The sequence below is a fragment of the Schistocerca nitens genome, chromosome 3 (genome assembly GCF_023898315.1).
Source record: "Schistocerca nitens isolate TAMUIC-IGC-003100 chromosome 3, iqSchNite1.1, whole genome shotgun sequence".
Taxonomy (NCBI): Eukaryota; Metazoa; Arthropoda; class Insecta; order Orthoptera; family Acrididae; genus Schistocerca; species Schistocerca nitens.
In genome coordinates this window covers 273950313-273961848 of record NC_064616.1, presented here as the reverse complement: position 1 = coordinate 273961848, position 11536 = coordinate 273950313, and positions in this window count along the sequence as shown.

Below are 11536 nucleotides of genomic sequence, written 5' to 3'. Positions count from 1 at the left end.
AACACTTTCAAACGTCAGTCTACCCGACAGCTAATTATATCGCACTCAGTGGGCTACCCTAATGTCCGGCAATTGTACTAAGATTCGACGATGGAAGACGAATTCTTTTGGACATAAGCTATTCGTTAGGAGAAACAAATCAAAATAAAACATTCGTAAATGACAATCGGTCATAGCAAAAGGACGAGGACCGCCGAGACCCAGGATGTCAAGGATGTCAATGAACATTTCAGATGATGGAAGGTTAAAAACGTCTTCGACACTGTGTCGTACGGCCATCGCAAAATTCCTCTCAGATACAGGAGATTGCAAGAATCTCAAGTGACAGGTGACAGGGTATCTATAAATCTGAATGATAATGGTGGGGGGGAGGAGGGGGAAATTCTTACACCATTAGCAACTTCCCAGCATTGAATGGGGTGCCAAGTGCGCCCCCAGTCAGCTTCGGATGCACATTATGGCGTTTGCTGAAATACACTACTGGCCATTAAAATGGCTACACCAAGAAGAAATGCAGATGATAAAAGGGTATTCATTGGACAAATATATTATACTAGAACTGACATGTGCTTACATTTTCACGCAATTTGGGTGCATAGACCCTGAGAAATCAGTACCCAGAACAACCACGCCTGAGCATTGATTCAAACAGAGCTTGGATGGCGTGTATAGGTACAGCTGTCCATACAGCTTCAACACGATACCACAGTTCATCAAGAGTCGTGACTGGCGTATTGTGACGAGCCAGCTGCTCGGCCACCATTGACCAGACGTTTTCAATTGGTGAGAGATCTGGATGATGTTCTGGCCAGGGCAGCAGTCAAACATTTTCTGTATCCAGAAAGGCCCGTACAGGACGTGCAACATGCGGTCGTGCATTATCCTGCTGAAATGTAGGGTTTCGCAGGGATCGAATGAAGGGTAGAGCCACGGGTCGTGACACATCTGAAATGTAACGTCCACTGATTCAAGTGCCGGCAATGCGAACAAGAGGTGACCGAGACGTGTAACCAATGGCACCCCATACCAAAAAATGGTTCAAATGGCTCTGAGCACTATGGGACTCAACATCTGTGGTCATAAGTCCCCTAGAACTTAGAACTACTTAAACCTAACTAACCTAAGGACATCACACACATCCATGCCCGCGGCAGGATTCGAACCTGCGACCGTAGCAGTCGCGCGGTTCCTGACTGAGCGCCTAGAACCGCTAGACCACCGCGGCCGGCCACCCCATACCATCACGCCGGGTGATACGCCAGTATGACGATGACGAATACACGCTTCCAATGTGTGTTCACCGCGATGTCGCCATATACGGATGCGACCATCATGATGCTCTAAACAGAACCTGGATTCATCCGAAAAAATGACGTTTTGCCATTCGTGCACCCAGGTTCGTCGTTGAGTACACTGCTGCAAACGTCGTCGAACTGTTCGTGCAGATTGTTGTTGTCTTGCAAACGTCCCCATCTGTTGACTCAGGGATCGAGACGTGGCTGCACGATCCGTTATAGCAATGCGGATAAGATGCCTGCCATCTCGACTGCTAGTGATACGAAGCCGTTGGGATCCAGCACGGCGTTTCGCATTAAGGTCGGGACACACATGTCCGGACCGTGTCCGTGCCGAGACACGTCCGAGTATCGGCCGTCCCCGGACAACGAAATACATCATTAAAACAATTGTAGCGGGCCCCACTTGACTGGGCCGTGCACGGGGAACGTCAACGGGCTGGGGCCGAGCCGGGAGGGATTCGCCGTGTTTAATTTTTCACGTGATGGACACGGCCTGACGGTAGAATTGTCTTGTGAGCTGTGCAACTGCGCAAGACTGTTCTGTGTACAAAACATGGATGTGGAGCGACTAATACAAGAAGTTCGTAAGTTTCCAGTTCTTTACGATCAGGGAAGTGAAAACTACAGGAATATCGAGTGCAAAGACAGAGTTTGGAAGACAATTGCAACAGATCTACAAGCCAAAGGTAAGATAAAAACTATACAAGTTTTAATACCCGAAAGATATTTGTTTACTTTTTATTTTACGAACAGTTGTTTGGTTTATGTCATCGTTATATCGCTATTCCACAGTCCCTTGTGGAGAATTCAGGAATTTTTTGAGTTGTTCTCGTACAGCAAATGCAGTATCTGTTGATCTCCCACGAATTCGAGGTAGGTTTCGAAGATTTGATGATCCTCCGGATCCCTCAGCAGTTTCCGTTTGATCCATCCTCTGTTCGGGCACCCTATAACCTTCCATTTTTCGAATAAAGTTGTACAGTACACACGCAGCCGTCACAATCATTGTAAGGTTATTAGGATCTCCCTGAAGGATTCTTCTAAATATTCGAAATTTCTGTTGCAATATACCGAATGCATTTTCGGATATTCTTCTTGGCCGACTCAAACGATAATTAAATATAGCCTTGTCATTTGTTACTTTCGTGCCAGGATATGGTCGCATAAAGTGTGTTTTGAGAGGAAAACCTTCATCGCCTACAATTACCATTGGAAGTTCAAAATCAGTTACTGGTGAAGTTTTACTCTTTGGGACGCTAAGCGTATTGTTTTCCAATGACTTTCCAGGGTTTGAATTTACTAGAATGACTCCATCAGAGTTTTTTCCGTACGCTCCCACGTCTATTGCAATAAAATTATAACATGGGTCAACCAGAGCAAGAAGCACAATGGAATATGTTTTTTTTTTTTTTTTTTTGTAATTCCAATAGAGACTTCTTTAGTTGTTCGGAGCCTGTATTATTACGTGCTTTCCATCTAAAGATCCAATGCAGTTTGGAAACTGCCATTTTGTCCAAAACTCCTCAGCTATAGCATTCCATTTTTCTTCATTCGGCACAGGCATCACCTCTTCTAACAATAAATCGATAACTGCTCTAGAGGTGTCACGGACGATAGCTCCAACTGTGGATTTTCGCAACCTGTAGCTGAAGGAAATAGTTTTAAAGGAATCTCCTGTAGCAAGGAACCTGAAAAAAAATTGAACTGTTAAGATTAGAAATACTGTATAATCTATGAAATATTTGCAGCATTTTAAACCTTGTAATATAAATACGCGATTTAAAATACTTTTGCTACAGGTGGAATAGAGGAATGCAAAAAAAAAAGGGCGTCTGTTCGTGACCAACTAAGGAAGACCCTGCAGAAAAGGAAAACTGTTTCAGAACAAGCTGCTGTTCATCAACATAAATATAAGTATGAAGATCTCTTAAAGTTCCTGCTACCTTACATGGTAGAACGAGAAACAGTTTCCAATGTTCCTTACACGCAAGACAATAATGAGCATAAACAAGAATCAAATACAGATTCCCAAGAGGAGCAGTCTGTTGTTGAAAACGAAAAAGAGTCTACACAAGAAGACATTGCAGATGAAGAATGGATCATTAAAACCCAGGGTAGTGAAACAGAGAATTTGATAGAGCGCACTCGGCATTCCCAGACGTCCTCAGCTCATTCGTCCGTCACTTCAAATAAGAACACGTTTATGAAACCACCACTGAAACGAAAATTTCAACGTGAGGTTAAATCACGAGAATCTGTATCAAGCCAGTTCATGGCTTACATTGTGACAGGAAAAAAAGCTGAAAAACAGAGAGAAATACAAAACCCAGTTGATGCTTTTTTGGCTGTTATAGCACCAGCCCTAAAATTGTTGCATCCACTACTTTTTCATCAAGCTAAAAGTAGGTGGTGGTGGTGGTTAGTGTTTAACGTCCCGTCGACAACGAGGTCATTAGAGACGGAGCGCAAGCTCGGGTTAGGGAAGGATTGGGAAGGAAATCGGCCGTGCCCTTTCAAAGGAACCATCCCGGCATTTGCCTGAAATGATTTAGGGAAATCACGGAAAACCTAAATCAGGATGGCCGGAGACGGGATTGAACCGTCGTCCTAAAAGTAGGATTTTTTCAATTGTACAAGACTTTGAACTGAAGCAACTCATGAATGACGTATCAGTCCATCAATTCACTCCATCATACTCCAATTCCTCAGCAAAATCTGTTTCAACACCATATCCTTCACCTGTGGGAACCGAGTCAACAGAACCTACACAGCAGCTTTTGGATCTGCAAAGGGATTCCCACAATTCGTATATAAATAACCAAAGCCATCATCCTCCAAGTTCCCCTGCATCCTCATCAGCTTCAGAAACTGATTCACTGAATAGTCCTCATTTGTTTTTCTTGGGGTAATAGAAATTTAACTGTATTATTTACTAACTTATGTATTTATCTTTCAATTACTAAAGTAATAAAGTAAAAATGCTGTTCTTAATACTTCTTATTTATTTGTGTTCTGTGTACTTTTCTTTAACCTATCTTAAAAAAACAGCCAGTCGTTCTTTGGGTGAAACTGATACTCTCCAGAAAGTGTCGGTTTTTCTCAGTCTTGGTTCTAGTTTCTTTAAAAGTTCACAGAAGGTGTACTGCGTCATCCTAAAATATTCATAAAACTTAGTCTCATCATCTATGAGATGAGAAAATTATGTTCGAAACTCTCCCTGTACTGGTCATGTTTTCCAGGCACTGTGGATCCACAATTTTCTTCTTCTTGTTTGCCTTCGTTCTTTTTCCTCTTCGTCTAAAGCAAATGTTATAAGTCCTAATTCACTATTACGAAAATTAATGAACATGTTTCACAGCTTTCACAAACAGGAACACAGATCACCGCGTCCGAGTCACTACAAGGAACAACAAAGACACGGACGTGCCCCGGTCATGTGTGGCCCCCGCAGGAACGGACCGGAGCACGGCCGTCACTCGTCCGACGCTCGGCCCTGACACGGCCCGCACGTGTGTGTCCCGACCTTTACCCTCCTGAGCCCACCGATTCCATATTCTGCTAACAGTCACTGGATCTCGACCAACGCGGGCTGCAATGTCGCGATACGGTAAACCGCAATCGCGATAGGCTACAATCCGACCTTTATCAAAGTCGGAAACCTGATGGTACGCACTTCTTCTACTTACACGAGGCATCACAACAACGTTTCACCAGGCAACGCCGTTCAACTGCTATTTGTGTATGAGAAATCGGTTGGAAACTTTCCTCATGTCAGAACGTTGTAGGTGTCGCCACCGGCGCCAACCTTGTGTGAATGCTCTGAAAAGCTAATCATTTGCATATCACAGCATCTTCTTCCTGTTGGTTAAATTTCGCGTCTGTAGCACGTCATCTTCGTGGTGTAGCAATTTTAATGGGTTGGATTTGGTTGTTTTGGGGGAAGAGACCAAACAGCGAGGTCATCGGTCTCATTGGATTAGGGAAGGATGGCGAAGGAAGTCGGCCGTGCCGTTTCAAATGAACCATCCCAGCATTTGCCTGGAGCAATTTAGGGAAATCACGGAAAACCTAAATCAGGATGGTCGGACGCGGGATTGAACCGTCGTCCTCCCCAACGCGAGTCCAGTGTGCTACCACTGCGCCACCTCGCTCGGTTTTAATGGCCAGTAGTGTAATTAATGCATTGCTTCCAACCCGAGGGACAGGAACAGTCAAAGCAGCGCATTTCTCCTAGTGAATGTATTCCAAAGAGGGCTGAACCCCTTTGCTCTTCGTGCTACCACATCCATCATCTTTTCACGCTTGGTCCTTTGCACTTGCTTTCTCTTCAAAACGCTGCAGAAATGACACCCTGGCAGGAAACTTACGTGGGAAAACTAGTAGGAACAGAAACCAACTGTTGTTTTACAGAGCTCAAGAAAACACATTGCGGTTGTGGACCATTCTAATGAATGATAAAAAATATGGCCACAATGTGAACATCAAAAATTTATGTTGAGCATTGTTAGTGCAAACAAAAGTAGGGAAGCACGCAGGAGGAGAGGAGGAAACGAAGTGAAACTGCACGGATTGAGAGGGCAAATTATGGGTATTTGATGTTATTGATGTGATTACGAAATCGATTCACATGTACAAATAACCTGGCAGTATGGGTCCAATTATAAGTATGACGTCGCACCTCCTCTGGCTCGAATGCATGCATCAGTTCGCCTCGGAAGGGTTTCATCAAGGCGCTGTATCATCTCCTGAGGCAAGCTGGCACGAGTCTCTGTACAACTGCAGTGACTGGTCCTTGACATCCCGGATGCTGGCAATGGGACGAAGTGGATGTCTGAGCTGGTCCAACACATGTTCTGTCAGGGGCAGATCTGTGGATCTTGCTAGCCTCATGAATACCTGAACATCACGCAGACATTTCATACAGACATGTACCGTTGGTGGACAAGCATTGTCCTGTTGAAAAATGACACCACGGCTCTTTCGCATGAGAGATAAGACATGAGGACGCGGGTTGGCAGTGATTTACTGTTGTGCCGTCAGAGTCATTACCAGCCGCGACCTGAAGTCATACCAGGTGGCTCCCTTCACCATGTCAGTAGGAGTAGCCTCGCTGTCCGTCTCCAGAACATATGCTGGCCGCAGTGACCGAGCGGTTCTAGGCTCTTCAGACAGGAACCGCGCGACCGCTACGGCGCAGGTTCGAATCCTGCCTCGGGCATGGATGTGTGTGATGTCCTTAGGTTAGTTAGGTTTAAGTAGTTCTAAGTTCTAGGGGACAGATGACCTCAGATGTTAAGTCCCATAGCGCTCAGAGCCATTTGAACCATTTTGAACCAGAACATTGGAAGAATGGGACCTCTCCCCAGATTACCGCTATAATCGCCGACGATGGTCATCCGGGGAAGGGCAGAACCGTTACTCATCGCCGAACACAATGCGATGGCATTCATCAGTAGCCCAAGCTTTCCGGTGACGGCATCACTCGAAACTCACTCGTTTATGTTGTGGACTTCACGGCAGCTTACGTACAGGATGGTAATTTCCTACTCCGGCTGCTGCTACTCTTCGACCAACAGTGCGGAATGACACAAAATGTTGCAGGGAATCGAGCAATTTCGGTACCACAGAAACTGGGCAAGTATTTTATCTGCATAGCCTTACTACTATTAAAACCTCCATTAGTGATATTTTAGTTCTAACATTATGTACTTAGTTTTCTAGGTATTCAGTAGATCTCTCTCTCTCTCTCTCTCTCTCTCTCTCTCTCTCTCTCCTTTCGTGAGAGATCGCGGTGATACCTCTCTGTGACATTACTATGACATGTAAATGCCGAGTTTCGACCGTTTGGGATGTCTACTTCCACTTTTGTGGACGCATCACGTTCTAACAAGACACCATATTGGAATTTGTAGTTTTAGTTGAAGCTTGTATTACACGGGTTTTATATTATAACGTGTGTCCTGTGAATAAATGTTGTTTCAAATATTGAGGATCTCTTGAAAACGCATTGGCAGTGATATGATTCGTTATAATTAAATGTAAGGTAATGACAGATCGGTGGTTAAGAGCCTGCGGGAGGTGTAAATAAAACACACATGCACGAGTCTCTGTACAACTGCAGTGACTGGTCCTTGACATCCCGGATGCTGGCAATGGGACGAGGTGGATGTCTGAGCTGGTCCAACACATGTTCTGTCAGGGGCAGATCTGTGGATCTTGCTGGCCTCATGAATACCTGAACATCACGCAGACATTTCATACAGACATGTACCGTTGGTGGACAAGCATTGTCCTGTTGAAGAATGACACCACGGCTCTTTCGCATGAGAGATAAGACATGGGGACGCGGGTTGGCAGTGATTTACTGTTGTGCCGTCAGAGTCACAAGAAGAGACCAAACAGCGAGGTCATCGGTCTCATTGGATTAGGGAAGGATGGGGAAGGAAGTCGGCCGTGCCGTTTCAAATGAACCATCCCAGCATTTGCCTGGAGCAATTTAGGGAAATCACGGAAAACCTAAATCAGGATGGCTTTCAGAGAAGCATAGTGGACAGAGGGGTCGGGTTGCGAAGTGTGATATAGGTGACATGCTAATGGAAAATCAGTAGAACATGCATCAAGTATCAAGCGTTAAGAAAGTAAATATGGCGCCCCTAGAGCAGGTTTTTTTCCTACTTTTCTGGCCAGGCTTTTTAGTTTATGTACTATAATTTTTTATATGTACAATAATTTTACGGCCCCGAACACATAACCTCACCTATTCAAGCTGCCAACACTGATAACAAATAATATGTCAAAGGAATAGGTCGGTTTACGATATTTGGGGAAAAATTGTCGAAACTGTATCGTGTTGTGGAATTTTTTTGTCTGCAGTGGAGGAATTTTGAAAACTCAATCTGAGAACGCTGAGGTAGTCTATTGTTTGTTCGCGGATGGCAGCGCATGTGTGAAGGGAATACGATGTGCTTAGTGCACAATTCTATCATCCATTTTGGTGGTCAATCCTACAGACAGGAACGTAGACGATGAATACGCCTGACTTCACGTTCCATGCAGCCCAACATCGGGCCACTGTCATATCCGAATGCCCCTACAAATGGCAATTTTGCACAGTTTCACCAACCAGCCAAAGGTGGACCCACAACGAAGTCGCTTTTAGACTCTGGCAGGTGCTGATAACATTGGCTCACACGAGTGTGCGGCATCTTTGTGTCCTTCACGGTGATCACTCAACATTTAGTGCTGTTTAAACCTCTTACATACCCTACCAGGCCTTGTAACAACATTAAACACGAACTACAATAATGCATCCTGCAGGCCGTTTTGCCTCTCACAGAGAATAGCAGCTCTAATCATGTACATACCCGCCGATGGTGTATACCCTGTACCTGCAGTAAGTTGCATTGACATCTAACTATGTCTTTGGGTTCTTCATTTTTTTGTTCAGGAAGTGTATTTATTAGCACGACGCATTTTGGCAGCGTGCTGCCATCATCAGTTACATTTTAGTTACAAATACATTAATCTGATGTGTTATGACAACTGTTTGCTCGGTGTGCTCGTGAAGTTATGCACTGAAATTTAGCCCTCTACGGAAAGACCAATTTATTTTAGTGTATACTGTAAGTGAGTTGTATGCTGAAACCATTTCAATGATGCCTTTACCTAAATCTTTGCTAGAAATTGTTTTGTCTGGCACACAGAGCACAGTAATAAACACTCCACCATCACTTAACAATTTCACATTCAGATGTCTATATACCAAAGTCTTTTACCTGTTAAGATAAGCTCATTTCAGTTGCTAAGTTAGTGCAAGCAATGGAAATACAATCTTTTTATACACTTCGTCCATTTACAAAATAGTGTAGAATACATGCGAAGCCCTCTCTGCAGGCCACACTGGGAGAGACTTCCAAAACAGATACAGCGAACGCATAAATTTTAAGATTTTAAATGCGGCTGCACTTAAACATATCCGTTTCCTAAGCTAATTTATTTATATATTTTGTTCCTTAATTAGCTCGTCCCATGCGTTTGCAGCAACTGTGCATGCAACAGCTTCAATGGGTTGGAAATAGAACCCAACCACTTGCAAAATTAAGGTTTTTTTAACTATTGGCGAGATTTAATAATCGTGTATTTTGCAACTGATTGACTGTTAATTCCAATACATTGAACGTATAAATGCTTACCACACAGACAATCATGCAGAATCAGCAATACCACCCACAGTAAGTACACTGACCACCCAATGCAAGACATTACGAATTACCTACATATATTACATAAAATGGACAAGGGACAGAAAATAGAATTTTATAAAGAACGAGAAATTTTGAATCATGGCACAGTACATGGTACCAGGTTGCTAAATGATACGCTAGACAGTAACAATATAAATTTGGTCAAAAATTTCTCCAATGTATAATACTCGCTGTATTAATACAAAAAGTTAACTCAGAACATAATTATCTTAATATCAATGAGAAAATCAAGCAACACCAAATAATCATACTACTTAATATATGACATGACATAAATATGCCAATATAAAAAGATTATACTTTCATTTTGTGCACTAACTTAGCAACTCAGTTACTTTTATCTTAGCAGTTAAAGTTTTCGGAACGTAAATATCTTGTGAAAGTTTTAAGTAATGGTGGTGTGTTTATTGCTGTACTTTGTGTGCCAGACAAATTTCCAGCAAAAGTGGAAGTAAAGATATCAATTAAAATATACAACTCACTTAAAGTATACATTAAAGTAAATGAATCATTCTGTATAGGGTTAAATTTCGACGTTTAACCTCACTGGCACATCTAGCAAATAATTCGCATCACACTTTAGATAACTGTACATGTAACTGAAATGCACCTGATGAGGCTGTAAAAATTATTTCATAACTTTATAATACAGTCATACAACATTAATAAATTTTAAAAAGTTCCAGAAGTTCTACACAGAATGTAACAGAATTCTTTACGTGAAAACTGTAGGCTGAATGCACATACTACGGCTCACTGTCGTATGAAGAGGTGCAGCATAAATCGATTTATGGAGCTTTACACGTATAAGATATGTTGGTAACTATTATACAGATAGAACCTACAATTGGTTAATTAATCTGCGAGTGCTAGCCTCACAAATGAATCGATTTCTGGATAACTACATAACCGGTAATACATAAATGAAAACCGTAGAAACGGTAAAATACCTAGAAGTAACAGTCAGTATCGACCTGAAGTGAAACGATCAAACAAGACTAGTTTTAGGAAAACAGCTCTCGAGCTGAGATTCATTGGAAGAATCTTAAGGGAATGTGATCTATCCACGAAAGTAGTGAGTTACAGAACACTCGTGCAACCGAATATAAAGTGTTGTTCGACAGCGTCGTATCCTTATCAGGTTGGAGTAATACAAGAGATGGATATGATCTAACGAAGACGGGGATATCTTCACAAGCGCGAGAGAATTACGCGGAACCACAAACTCCAGTGACGAGCCTCTAAAAGAGAGAAGCGCATAACAGAGATACTTACTGCTGAAATTTCGAAGACGTGCGCTCCGAGGAAAGTTGGGAAACAAATTGCTGCAGGTGTCGCGAAAAGTACACGACGAGAAAATAAGAGAAATGACTTCTCATGTGGACGCTTATTGACTGCCGTTTTTCCCATGCACTATTCGTCAGTGGAACAGGCACACCTTAACATGGCTTTCGGACTATAGACCGACATGTAAATATCGCAGATCTATTTAAATACAAAGGTCCATTTCAGTTCTGCAGTAAAAAATAATAACTGATTGGTTTGAGGATAAACAGACTTCCTAGACTTAATTATCACAGGAATAAACAAATTAAAGCTATAATATCAGCCTAGAAACCTGCTTGGACTAATTTATCTACAGATTTCAGCCCGACTGGTCTTATGGGAACTCCAAGAGAGCGTTGTTGTTTGTACCTGATTTATACACAATCAACAATGGTAGTCAGTTTTGGCCCAGCTACCCGGTTTAGTTTTCCGCCTAGTTCATCTTGTTTTACTAAAAGGACCGGAATTTTACTGCGATTTTTCATATTGTAGTAAAAAGTCGATCTGACAATGCTAAACTTTCGACAGAAGAACTGACTTAGATTTCATAAAGCACTCCACATTTAATGTTCTACGCTTAATGATTCCTATTTACTCCTAACGCTCATCTTCGTTCTGTGTTGTACTGTACAACTAATAAACTTCAAT